Consider the following 12542-nt stretch of genomic DNA (forward strand, 5'->3'; position numbering starts at 1 on the left):
ATTTATAAGAGAGACCAAATAAATTATCAATTGCAACTTCTTCTTCTTCCAGTACCTGAAGAAAAAACATCAAAAATTTGTGTGCGTCTTGCTGTTCATTTTGAGAAAACTGTGTTCGTCCTGAACATACATCTAAAAGTTTTCTAATTTCAGTAGCACTTTCTATTTTAGTTTTATCAATACTCAGCTTTTCAAAAAGGAGACTCAGCTCAGAACAGAATCTTTTTCCCTGATTTACTATTATCTGCTCTTGCAAACTTTCCAGATAAAATGCAACATTCAGCACTACATTAGCGTAGCAGTTGACACCAGAGCTATTTTCAAAATGACATCCTACAACCTGTTCTTCTTTTTCCTTACTCTTTTTGCTTGCAATTACATCACTCCTCTTTTTTTTCCTCCTCTCTACATCTTCATTACAGATATTCTAATTTCTCCTTTTACGAGAAACTACACGTTTCTCCAACACAGGATACTGACCTAAATGAGGAGCATAGCTTCTTCTTAATCTATTATACTCCTTTACACAATTTGTATCAGCACTAACTTTTGAGTCATCAAAGTCTATCATGAATAAACCTGATAATGTTTTCACTCGTGACAAAGCAACATATGCCATACCTTCTTTGAACACAGTTGAACCAATGTTCCCAAATGCACAATCTACAGTCAATCCTTGAGACTTGTGAATAGTTACAGCATATGCTAGCGAAAACGGAAACTGCTTCCTACGTACATATAAGTCTTTCACAAGCATGAAACGAACTGTACAACGACAAATGTCTTTAACTTCTTCTATCTGATCAAATTTTATTTTTAAACATTCAATTCCATCTTTTTTCTGATAATTAATAAAACCCACAACTCTTCCCATAGCTCCATTAACTAAACCTTTTTCAACATCCAAATTTCTCCTTAAAAATACTCTACAGTTCATGCAAACATATAGATTTTTTTCTAATCCAGCTGTTTTGGAAATGTTCTTCTCTAGTGAATCCAATTTATTTTTCAGTGTGCCTGTTAATGTGACAGTAATTCTTCCATCCTCAATTTTGTCCACTGCTTCCAATTTCCTGATCTCTTCCTTTTCCAATTTCAAAAGCTCCTCATTGAATATTGAGCATTCACGTAGAGTTGGCATTAAGCAGATGACACTTTTGTTTTCTGCAATGTTCTTGTATATCTTCTCTGCAACTATTTCTTCCTTTGGAAATAAATTATGTAGCAGCCGACTCTGTAATGCTTTTTTGCCAACTTCAGTGAGTAGTCCAATTCTGATATCTTTCAGAATACTTCCATATTCTTCATCGCTTGCTTGCCTCATATTAGTAGTAAGTTCCTTGTACTCAAAGAAGGACCAAATATTTGTATTTCCGATGCTTCCCAATGACTTCTTCGTGTCTTCATGTGTGACAGTATTAAACACTGGTTGTCCTTTAACTGGAGTAAGTTGCAAAAGATCTCCAAAAACTATGACGTGTTTTCCACCAAATAACATGTCATAGTCTGTCTTCAGAATTTGCTGCATTCTTAAATGCACAAAGGCAAGCATTAAGTTTGAAACCATGCTCACCTCATCAATAATGAGAACTTGCATCTTCTTCAATACTCTTGAAACTTCCAAGGATGCTTCTCCAGTTAGCTTGTTGTATTGTATTTTGTTCTCATGCTCCACTGGTAACATTAGCAAACGATGTAAGGTGATTCCTTTTATGTTATATGCTGCTAACCCAGTTGGAGCAGTAACCACACAAGACAAAGTAGAATCCGTTTTTTGCTGTAGGTAGCTTCTGATGACTTTAATTAGGAAACTTTTTCCAGTTCCAGCTTGTCCGCTTACATACATCCTGATTGAATGAAATGATGTGCATGAGCACTCTTTTTTTTCATGTAGAAATCCGTGATCAATTTTGTTTCTGATCTCTTCATAAATTTGTTGCTGCTCTTCATTCAGTTGTCTTTCCAAATTTTGTAAGTCTATAAATTCTTCTTGAGCTTGATTCATAGCCGTTTCCACTTCATTCATGGCTATTGATGCTTCATTTTCAACGATTGGTTGTCCTAGGGGATCTTGACTGAGTGTTCCTGAACTTTGGCTGTCCTGAGAACTGTCTCTAGCTATTTCTGCTGCAATTGTAGTTTCCTGTTCAATTTCTTCATTTAACATTTGCAGATAACTTGAGAATGTACTGCATTGTATGCTGTCTTTGCAAGCATTAAAAGAATCTTCATAGCTTTGAAATTCTCCCAGTAGTTCATCCTCTGTACGCCATGGTTTAAACAACTGTAAAAGAGCCAAGTAGTAAAATTCCTTCTTGTCAGTAGTGTCGCAACTCAGCTTCCTGTGATTTATCAAACTTCCTTTTGTTTGCTTCACCAAACATCCTTCCTCACCAATGACTTTATATTTTCCATTGTTGATGTCTTCTGCGGCTTTCCGTGAATAAATGTAGTTCTGCAGCACTTCATGGAGACACATGTTCTCCAGATGTTGACTTCTCTTGGGATAATATGTGTCCAACATGTTTGATTTCAAAATATCTGTACTTTCTGGGTCATTCTCGGCCAAATATTCAATTTCTCCAACAGATTTCAGTACCCGATTTCTCATTGCTGCAAGGCCTAAACTTGCCCAAATTATTCTTCTTGATTTCGAGTAGAGACTTGCAAAAGATAACCTATCTGAACATTCGTAGGATCCAATTTCTCGATGCGATAACATCTTCAAACTGAAACTGTACAGTTTCTTACTGACAGTCTTCTCGTGAGAAATCTCTTCCCACATTTCCTTCAATTCTGTTTTTTCTGATTTCGTAATGTAAGACGTTACATATCGAGCAACAGCAATGGAATTGTCAGCTACATACTGTATATCCATGTTAGCGTTCCACATGGATAAAATGACTGGGTTGTAGTCATTTATATTTTTTGATTCTTCTTTTCTTTTTAGGTTGTAGGTATTCTTAGGTGATTTTCTTGTGATAGTATGTCTCACAGCTGACATAAAACTGTTGACTCTTCCTTTTGAAAGAACAGGTCTAGGAAATCCAAATCGACATTTAGTGTAGTATTTATCTTTGCTCTTGTATTTCCGTCGACAGTATTTTCCACACCGATGACTTTGGAAACGTAAAACTTGCTCCTTTAACTTTTTCTCTTCTGTGCTTTTTGGTATAGCACATGTTGCATATTCTTCAATGTAAGATAACACTGCTTCATCAGTATCTGTTCCAAACTTTGGGGCATCCTTGATCCACAACAGCATATGAATATGAGGAGCACCTCTTGCCTGGTACTCTTTTCTCCAAAAGAAATCTACTACTTCTCCAAGAGGTGGATTTTTTTTATTGCAGATGAAGGACATCATAGCCTCAAATCTATGATTGAAATATCTGCAAACATTATCCGGATCCAATGAGCACAGTTCTCCTGCTCATTGGATCAGTTGTGTTTCCAAATGATCATCTCGGTGCTGCACTTTCTCCATAAAATCCTTAGCAGACACATTTTGTAAATGTACTCCACTTTTTAAAATGTGATTTACTGCATAAGACAGTGCAGACAAATCACTTTCAAATAAAAGATGGAACAAATAAGGAATACTTTGTCGAAATCTGGGATCTTCAGCATATAGTCTTGTAGTCCGATACTCAGAAGCTGGAATCTGTTCCGGACGTTCATCGTATCGTCCTCCTTTTCCTTTAGGAAACAGCTGGGGAAAACATCGAGCTTCCAAGCTCTCCTCCCATACACTCACGGGAGTTCCTTTTGCTTTCTTCATCTGAAAGAGATCAATATTGTCTCCCATAACTTCTTTTGAATGAAGAGGATGTATGCTAAAATGTTCATAAATTTCTTCTTCCTTTGACTTGTCCACTTTTTCAATTTGTCCAGTTGGTGTTTCTGTGTCTTCTTGTAAATCTTCTTCTTCTTCTTCTTCTATATAAATTGATTCATACCATTTGTTATTCCTTTTCAAATACAAATTTGCTCTTTGTACTTTCCGCACATCTACCAGCTCCTGCAAAAATCTTCTTATTCTTTGTAGGTACACCATTAACCAGAATAATTAATGGTTCAGTTTCCAAAGTATCCGCATCAATAGTTTCCATATTTTTTTTCAAATCCAAGGGCAAATACACCACTCTACCTTTTAAACCTCTCAGTAAATCTGAAGGAGGTAATTTACCAGTTTTGGGCTCCATACGTACTATGGTCTGGAACGGATGAACACATTGAATGAGTATAGACTCATATGTATTTAATTCAGAAAGTTCAGCAGGAATAGCATCCAATTCTAAATTATTATGTACAGCTCTGGTCGGCATTCTATTTTCCTCTAACTTGTTGTAACAGTATTTACAAATACGCTGATCTTCACCCAAATCAAAACAATTTTCAAGAAATATATATGTGGCAAAATCCTTCCACTTATAATTATCTTCATTTTCACTCTTTCTGTAGAGATCAACATTCCTAGTTTGTTTTCTATAATGAGTTCTGCGGCAACAAATACAAGTAAAATTTGGTCTTTCATTAGAGATTATTGCAAATTTTGTTATGTGATCATTAAATGTGTTACTTACAGAGGGTTCTACATTCTCTTCCACTTCTTCCTCATTTACTGTGTCCTTCTCTGCACTGTTTTGTTCAGGACCAAAGTAACAAAACTGAATTTCATCAACAACCTTCTCTACATCTGATACCGTTCCTCGGAACAGAGCCCTATTCAATTCATTTAACTTTATTGCTGGACTTTTAGCAAAATACAACCGTCTCACAAACTTTCTCATTTCAGTATGATGAACAGCCAGCATCCTAAAATGATGGAAAACACTATTACACACTTTTCTAGATAGACAAGCCAGAGAATGACCCTGCAAACCAGTATTCTCTCTCACTCTGCATGGATCCAGACTTTGAAGCACCTTAATCTTCTGTTTTATACTTTTTTTACTATATTCTCTTAGAAACTCACGAAATTTGTCAATAGATTCCTGACGCACAGTGCAAATACTACTACAATTCCAAGTGTACACTGGGGCTTTAGGACGTCTCCCCATAGCCTCATCCGCCATCACTTGTACCTCATCTCTTGGAACCATTATCTCCTTCTCCATTATGCAACCATTTTTCACTTCGTAAGCACGACCTCTGGTGTCAACTGCATGCAGCAAACTATTACTTTGAAAATAGCTCTCTTCATTAAAAAAAGGTTCACTACTTGAACTATGCATCCACTTTCCTAAAAACACTTTACAAAAGTTTGTTCTGTTCACTACTCTTTTCCTTTTGCTATGTGATTTCAGTACATTAACCATTTTGTCTAATGTACGCATCCTATTCAAAATTAAAATGAATAGTTTCCTTTTTAATTCTAATGCCTTTGCTGCAATGGCTTCAATTTCTTTTTTTCTTTTATAAAACTTAGCCTTTTGCTTATATTTCTTCACATCCTTTATCAAATTGGACATAACTCTTCTCTGAAACATTTTTCTACGTATCTCTTTAAACGCTGTTTTTCTGTTTATGTAAATTTTTTCAGTTGCAGAAGGTATATTTGCATTAACTAAATTCTCAATTTTTTCCTGTCCTTTTCTTTTCAAAACATTCTTTCCAGTACAGACATTTTGTACATTTTTCCTTTTTTTGAATATGTTTTTTAGAAATTGTTTTGTCTGCTTACCAGAAGATTTTTTCTTTTTCCCAACATGAGCATCTTCTACTAACTTTGGTCCTCCAGTTGTCTTCAAATATAGGTTTTTTTTTGTGGGTTTTTTTAACTCTGGATTTTATAGGCATCTTAAATTTTGTTCACTGCTCTTCAGCAATACCTGAAAAAAACTAAAAAAAAAATCCTTTATTTTATTTAAATATATTACTACATTTCTTTTCACAATAGTCACAAAACGAAATTTCTTTGCCAATTTGAAAGCACACTTACTGCTCTTTTTTTTTGGCAAGTGATAATCACTTTTACAGACTGACACATTATGAATCCACTTTTCAGATTTTTTAAAAAGCCCATGTCCAGACTGCTTTTTCAGACCACCACCATGTGTATCCTGGGTGACTGCCTACACTCCAGCAAGGGCAACCAGCCTTAGTGATGCTGAATGTATTTGCATTACAGACTGAAACCTCAAACCCCACTCGCTTGTAAATACTGTGCATGATTCTACATGGAAAGCAGCTGGGTGTGTGCTAAGAGTCTGCTTCTGCACCAAAAAATCGCTCCCCCTTTTTCCTACTAATGCAACTGTGAAATCACCAGAGCAAAACGCAATAAATCTCTGCCTGTAATTCCTATTTGCACACAGAGTCATGTTTTCACAATAGTCACAAAACGAAATTTCTTTGCCAATTTGAAAGCACACTTACTGCTCTTTTTTTTTGGCAAGTGATAATCACTTTTACAGACTGACACATTATGAATCCACTTTTCAGATTTTTTAAAAAGCCCATGTTCAGACTGCTTTTTCAGACCACCACCATGTGTATCCTGGGTGACTGCCTACACTCCAGCAAGGGCAACCAGCCTTAGTGATGCTGAATGTATTTGCATTACAGACTGAAACCTCAAACCCCACTCGCTTGTAAATACTGTGCATGATTCTACATGGAAAGCAGCTGGGTGTGTGCTAAGAGTCTGCTTCTGCACCAAAAAATCGCTCCCCCTTTTTCCTACTAATGCAACTGTGAAATCACCAGAGCAAAACGCAATAAATCTCTGCCTGTAATTCCTATTTGCACACAGAGTCATGTTTTCACATTAGTCACAAAACGAAATTTCTTTGCCAATTTGAAAGCACACTTACTGCTCTTTTTTTTTGGCAAGTGATAATCACTTTTACAGACTGACACATTATGAATCCACTTTTCAGATTTTTTAAAAAGCCCATGTCCAGACTGCTTTTTCAGACCACCACCATGTGTATCCTGGGTGACTGCCTACATACCAGCAAGGGCAACCAGCCTTAGTGATGCTGAATGTATTTGCATTACAGACTGAAACCTCAAACCCCACTCGCTTGTAAATACTGTGCATGATTCTACATGGAAAGCAGCTGGGTGTGTGCTAAGAGTCTGCTTCTGCACCAAAAAATGGCTCCCCCTTTTTCCTACTAATGCAACTGTGAAATCACCAGAGCAAAACGCAATAAATCTCTGCCTGTAATTCCTATTTGCACACAGAGTCATGTTTTCACATTAGTCACAAAACGAAATTTCTTTGCCAATTTGAAAGCACACTTACTGCTCTTTTTTTTTGGCAAGTGATAATCACTTTTACAGACTGACACATTATGAATCCACTTTTCAGATTTTTTAAAAAGCCCATGTCCAGACTGCTTTTTCAGACCACCACCATGTGTATCCTGGGTGACTGCCTACACTCCAGCAAGGGCAACCAGCCTTAGTGATGCTGAATGTATTTGCATTACAGACTGAAACCTCAAACCCCACTCGCTTGTAAATACTGTGCATGATTCTACATGGAAAGCAGCTGGGTGTGTGCTAAGAGTCTGCTTCTGCACCAAAAAATCGCTCCCCCTTTTTCCTACTAATGCAACTGTGAAATCACCAGAGCAAAACGCAATAAATCTCTGCCTGTAATTCCTATTTGCACACAGAGTCATGTTTTCACATTAGTCACAAAACGAAATTTCTTTGCCAATTTGAAAGCACACTTACTGCTCTTTTTTTTTGGCAAGTGATAATCACTTTTACAGACTGACACATTATGAATCCACTTTTCAGATTTTTTAAAAAGCCCATGTCCAGACTGCTTTTTCAGACCACCACCATGTGTATCCTGGGTGACTGCCTACATACCAGCAAGGGCAACCAGCCTTAGTGATGCTGAATGTATTTGCATTACAGACTGAAACCTCAAACCCCACTCGCTTGTAAATACTGTGCATGATTCTACATGGAAAGCAGCTGGGTGTGTGCTAAGAGTCTGCTTCTGCACCAAAAAATGGCTCCCCCTTTTTCCTACTAATGCAACTGTGAAATCACCAGAGCAAAACGCAATAAATCTCTGCCTGTAATTCCTATTTGCACACAGAGTCATGTTTTCACATTAGTCACAAAACGAAATTTCTTTGCCAATTTGAAAGCACACTTACTGCTCTTTTTTTTTGGCAAGTGATAATCACTTTAACAGACTGACACACTATGAATCCACTTTTCAGATTTTTTAAAAAGCCCATGTCCAGACTGCTTTTTCAGACCACCACCATGTGTATCCTGGGTGACTGCCTACACTCCAGCAAGGGCAACCAGCCTTAGTGATGCTGAATGTATTTGCATTACAGACTGAAACCTCAAACCCCACTCGCTTGTGAATACTGTGCATGATTATACATGGAAAGCAGCTGGGTGTGTGCTAAGAGTCTGCTTCTGCACCAAAAAATGGCTCCCCCTTTTTCCTACTAATGCAACTGTGAAATCACCAGAGCAAAACGCAATAAATCTCTGCCTGTAATTCCTATTTGCACACAGAGTCATGTTTTCACATTAGTCACAAAACGAAATTTCTTTGCCAATTTGAAAGCACACTTACTGCTCTTTTTTTTTGGCAAGTGATAATCACTTTTACAGACTGACACATTATGAATCCACTTTTCAGATTTTTTAAAAAGCCCATGTCCAGACTGCTTTTTTTTTTTTTTTTTTTTTTTTTTAAAACCTTTATTGAGCATAAAAAATTAGTACACAGCTGTATGCCTACAACCTGAAAGATCAGGCCGGCTGCAACCACATGCGGTGGGGCATCAATGAACACATTTTGAAAAGCAATCACTGGTTTACACAGCATGTCGCCTACAACCCAAACGGGCCGGCCGCGAAGCATAGGAGCTAGTACTGTGTAGGCATGTAGTAGGAAATAATCAGAGCTGCATGAAGTGATCCAGCAGGAGGAGCCTGAGGTTTCATTCAACTGCAATAACGGAACAAGAAAACAAAAAAAAAACAAGTGCTACATAAACAGCGCTCTTCCAGCGAGGATCTAGCGTACCTAGCATGAGGCAGCCGTGACAATGTGGTGCCTGGTTGTGCGGGCCTCAACAGCACTCTATGGCATGTGGGACCTACCCAAGGTGTCGACGCCATGCGCCACGAGGCATCGTCAAATAATCTGGGCGGGCAGAGCAAGGCCCTAGTAGAGAATCATGACATGACGCTGTCGCCGACAGCGTCGCGCATGCCATGTCGTAGTGGGGGGGGGAGGGAGGGGGGGGGGGAAGGGGGGGACAATCAGCTCGCGGCACCCACCACCCGCATATCCCATGGGTGTAAGGTGATTCCACGGGACGTGTGTAGCCCAACCGAGGGCAGCGAGAGCGCTGGCGTCGCATATATAGAGAACTAAGGGAGCGCGGGAGGGGGGGCCAAATCAGTGTCAGCTGGCAGTGAATTGGGCGCTGGAGCCGGCGAGGTGACCCGGCTGTCCACTGTAACAGCCCCACTCGTACCCGCAATGGGCTCGTCTGGGAGCTGCATTTTCAGGAGATACGCAGTGAGGGGACCCCACAGGTCCTTGGGCCGCGATTTGTGAGGCAGAAGGTCCGAATAGTTGTGCAGTTGTTCCTGCCAAGTTGTCATAGTATCCAGCCACGTCTTGAATTTAGGCGCTCGCCCTCGCCCCCACCTGCAGGCGACATGGCGTTTTGCCAACAGGAGGCCCATCGCGAAGAATTTCCGGTGCGCCTTAATATCGGGGTTGGATTGGCCCAGCAGGGCAATCTTAGGACAGGGGGCAATGTTTACCCCAATCATCTCGGCAAGGGCTGCAAACACTTCCACCCAGTAGGCAGCAACGGCCCGACAGGACCACGCTAAGTGCATGAAGTCCGCGCCTGGCCTCTTGCAGCGGAGGCAGCAATCGTTGTCCCGGAGGCCGAAACGGTGTAGTTTAGCAGGTGTAAAGTAGAGGCGATGCAGGAATTTAAAATGAACCAGGCGAAGGCGGGCATTTCCCGTCACCGCGCTGGTATGGGAGCAGCTCTCCTCCCACTGAGCGTCCGACAGTGGCTCCCCCAGATCGCAATCCCAGTCACTACGCGATCGGAGAGGTGGGGGGGAGGGGGCGGCCTGTGCGTGAGCATATAACATAGAGACCACATGCGTCGGTGTTCCCTTCTGCAGCAGTGCATGTAGGGGCGCCATGGTGTCAGGCTCGCTCGGAAAATCGGGGGTAATCGCCTTGATATTTTGCCGGAGTCCAGACTGCTTTTTCAGACCACCACCATGTGTATCCTGGGTGACTGCCTACACTCCAGCAAGGGCAACCAGCCTTAGTGATGCTGAATGTATTTGCATTACAGACTGAAACCTCAAACCCCACTCGCTTGTAAATACTGTGCATGATTCTACATGGAAAGCAGCTGGGTGTGTGCTAAGAGTCTGCTTCTGCACCAAAAAATGGCTCCCCCTTTTTCCTACTAATGCAAATATAAAATTACCAGAGTTGTACACAATAAATCTCTGCCTATATTTCCCAACATGTGTAACCTGGGTGACTGCCTACATTCCAGCAAGGGCAACCAGCCTTAGTGATGCTGAATGTATTTGCATTACTGAGTCCAACCTCAAACCCTTAAACTATTCTTTTTTTATACCAATACACCTTAATTTATCGTGAAAACATAGTCCATATTATTTTACATGTTCCTCACATTTAAATTTCTCCCAAAACAGAAAATAATAAATACAACTTCAACAAAAAGAATTACATTTCTATTATTCATTTCTTAATTTACCATATACATCTCCTCTCAAACTCTAAACTCACCTTTAAAATAAGTTAGTTGTGAAAGAAATGTGGCACTCAAACAGCAGATTATCAGAGCCAGGATCTCTGTTCTCTACACCTCTCTCCTCTCAGCAGAACCAGATAATGGCAAAGTTTCCCTCTATTTTTCCACACATATACATGTAAGTTTCAAATCTCAGTGCTTCCCCCTTTTTTTCAAATGTAATCACACATTTCTATTGGTTGAAAACCAACCCTTTTCCAAAAGTACCCTTCCCCCAACTTGACTTCTGCCTAGTACCCTTCCCCCAACTTGACTTCTGCCTGCTACCATAGCAACAGCTCATGGAACACTGCTGTGTGGAGTTAGGTCAGAAGTTCGCCAAACAATGTTTCAATTCCACAGAGCAAGAGTGCTTGACTTTTCAAACCTTACAGCAAATCCATAGTACTGTTCTTTGGTAACACATTTTTCTGTACCAATACAAAACATGCTTCTATAAATTTACACATACAGCCTAGTTTTTAGTGTAGAATGGTATGAAACAGCCAATCAGTTCTTTTTTTTATGAAAAAAAAATATGTATGCCTCCATTTCCAAACTGTCTTTCATTTCTTTTTACCATTCTACTGAATTACACCTCCTGAGTGCATCCAGATCTCCTTTGAAGATGTTCACAGTGTGGATTGTAGGACACAGCTATGTCTTCTGGAGTGAAAAGTTTGCAGAGAAAACATGTATTGTGAGAGACCTTGCTTTGCCAAATGTAGACATTAAATGGATTGGTCAGAGAGGGTTAAAGTGGCACCAATTGATGCCATTGGTGAAATCCTTCATGCAAATCCAACACCCTGACCTCATAATAGTGCACTGTGGTGGCAATGACCTAGGCACTTTGACTGGGGTAGGTCTGGAAATGCTTATGAAGGACACCTTTGCACAACTGTTTTCACTTTTCCCTAAAACTGCCTTTGTGTTTTCCAACATATGCCAAAGGCAAAAATGGAACTGGTCCAATCATTTCTGTCCGCAGATTGACAAAGCAAGAAAGCACGTCAACAAATCTGTTTCTGCTTTCCTCCGTGACTATGGTATGGGTTCCATTTACCACAACAACTTGCGTTACGACATGCAAGACATTTATAGAGGAGATGGTGTGCACTTCAATGATGAAGGGAACAGAGTCTTCCTCTTGAACCTTAGACTCTGCATCGGTACTTACTTGTAGGTACCACTAAAAAATAACTTCATAAACACAACGGCTCTTTTTAGAGCCCCCTACTATCTAAACTCTTAAATCTGCATTTCATTTCTTTTATTTATTTTTTTTGTTACCGTACGCTTACCGTACGCGTACCCCGTGATTTTTTTTAAAATCAATAAATGTTTTCTTTGTACTTTTCTGTCCTTCTTTGACCCCCTCACAAATGTAAGGGGGTCTGTAACTCTCCTCCTTGCCCCCTTTTCTTGTTATCACTCTTTTTTTTCTGAGTGAAACACACGAAATGGCGGCCGCCGCTTCCTGGTTTCGGCCGATTCGAATGTTTACTAAGATCTAAGAGCCAATCAGAATCGCGCTCGCGCACGCCACCGTACGCGTACGGTAAGCGTACCGTAAGCGTACCGTAAGCTGGCTCAGATATATATATTGATTTAAAGACTATTTTCTCAGAATCTACTGAACAGATTTACACCAAACCTACAAAAGGCACTTCCTTGACCTGAGGACTACCTCTCTGCCAAATTTCTAGTAATTCTGTTCAGCTGTTCGGGCTGTAGCCC

This window comes from Triturus cristatus, chromosome 5_2, assembly GCF_964204655.1.
Source record: "Triturus cristatus chromosome 5_2, aTriCri1.1, whole genome shotgun sequence".
NCBI classification, from domain to species: domain Eukaryota; kingdom Metazoa; phylum Chordata; class Amphibia; order Caudata; family Salamandridae; genus Triturus; species Triturus cristatus.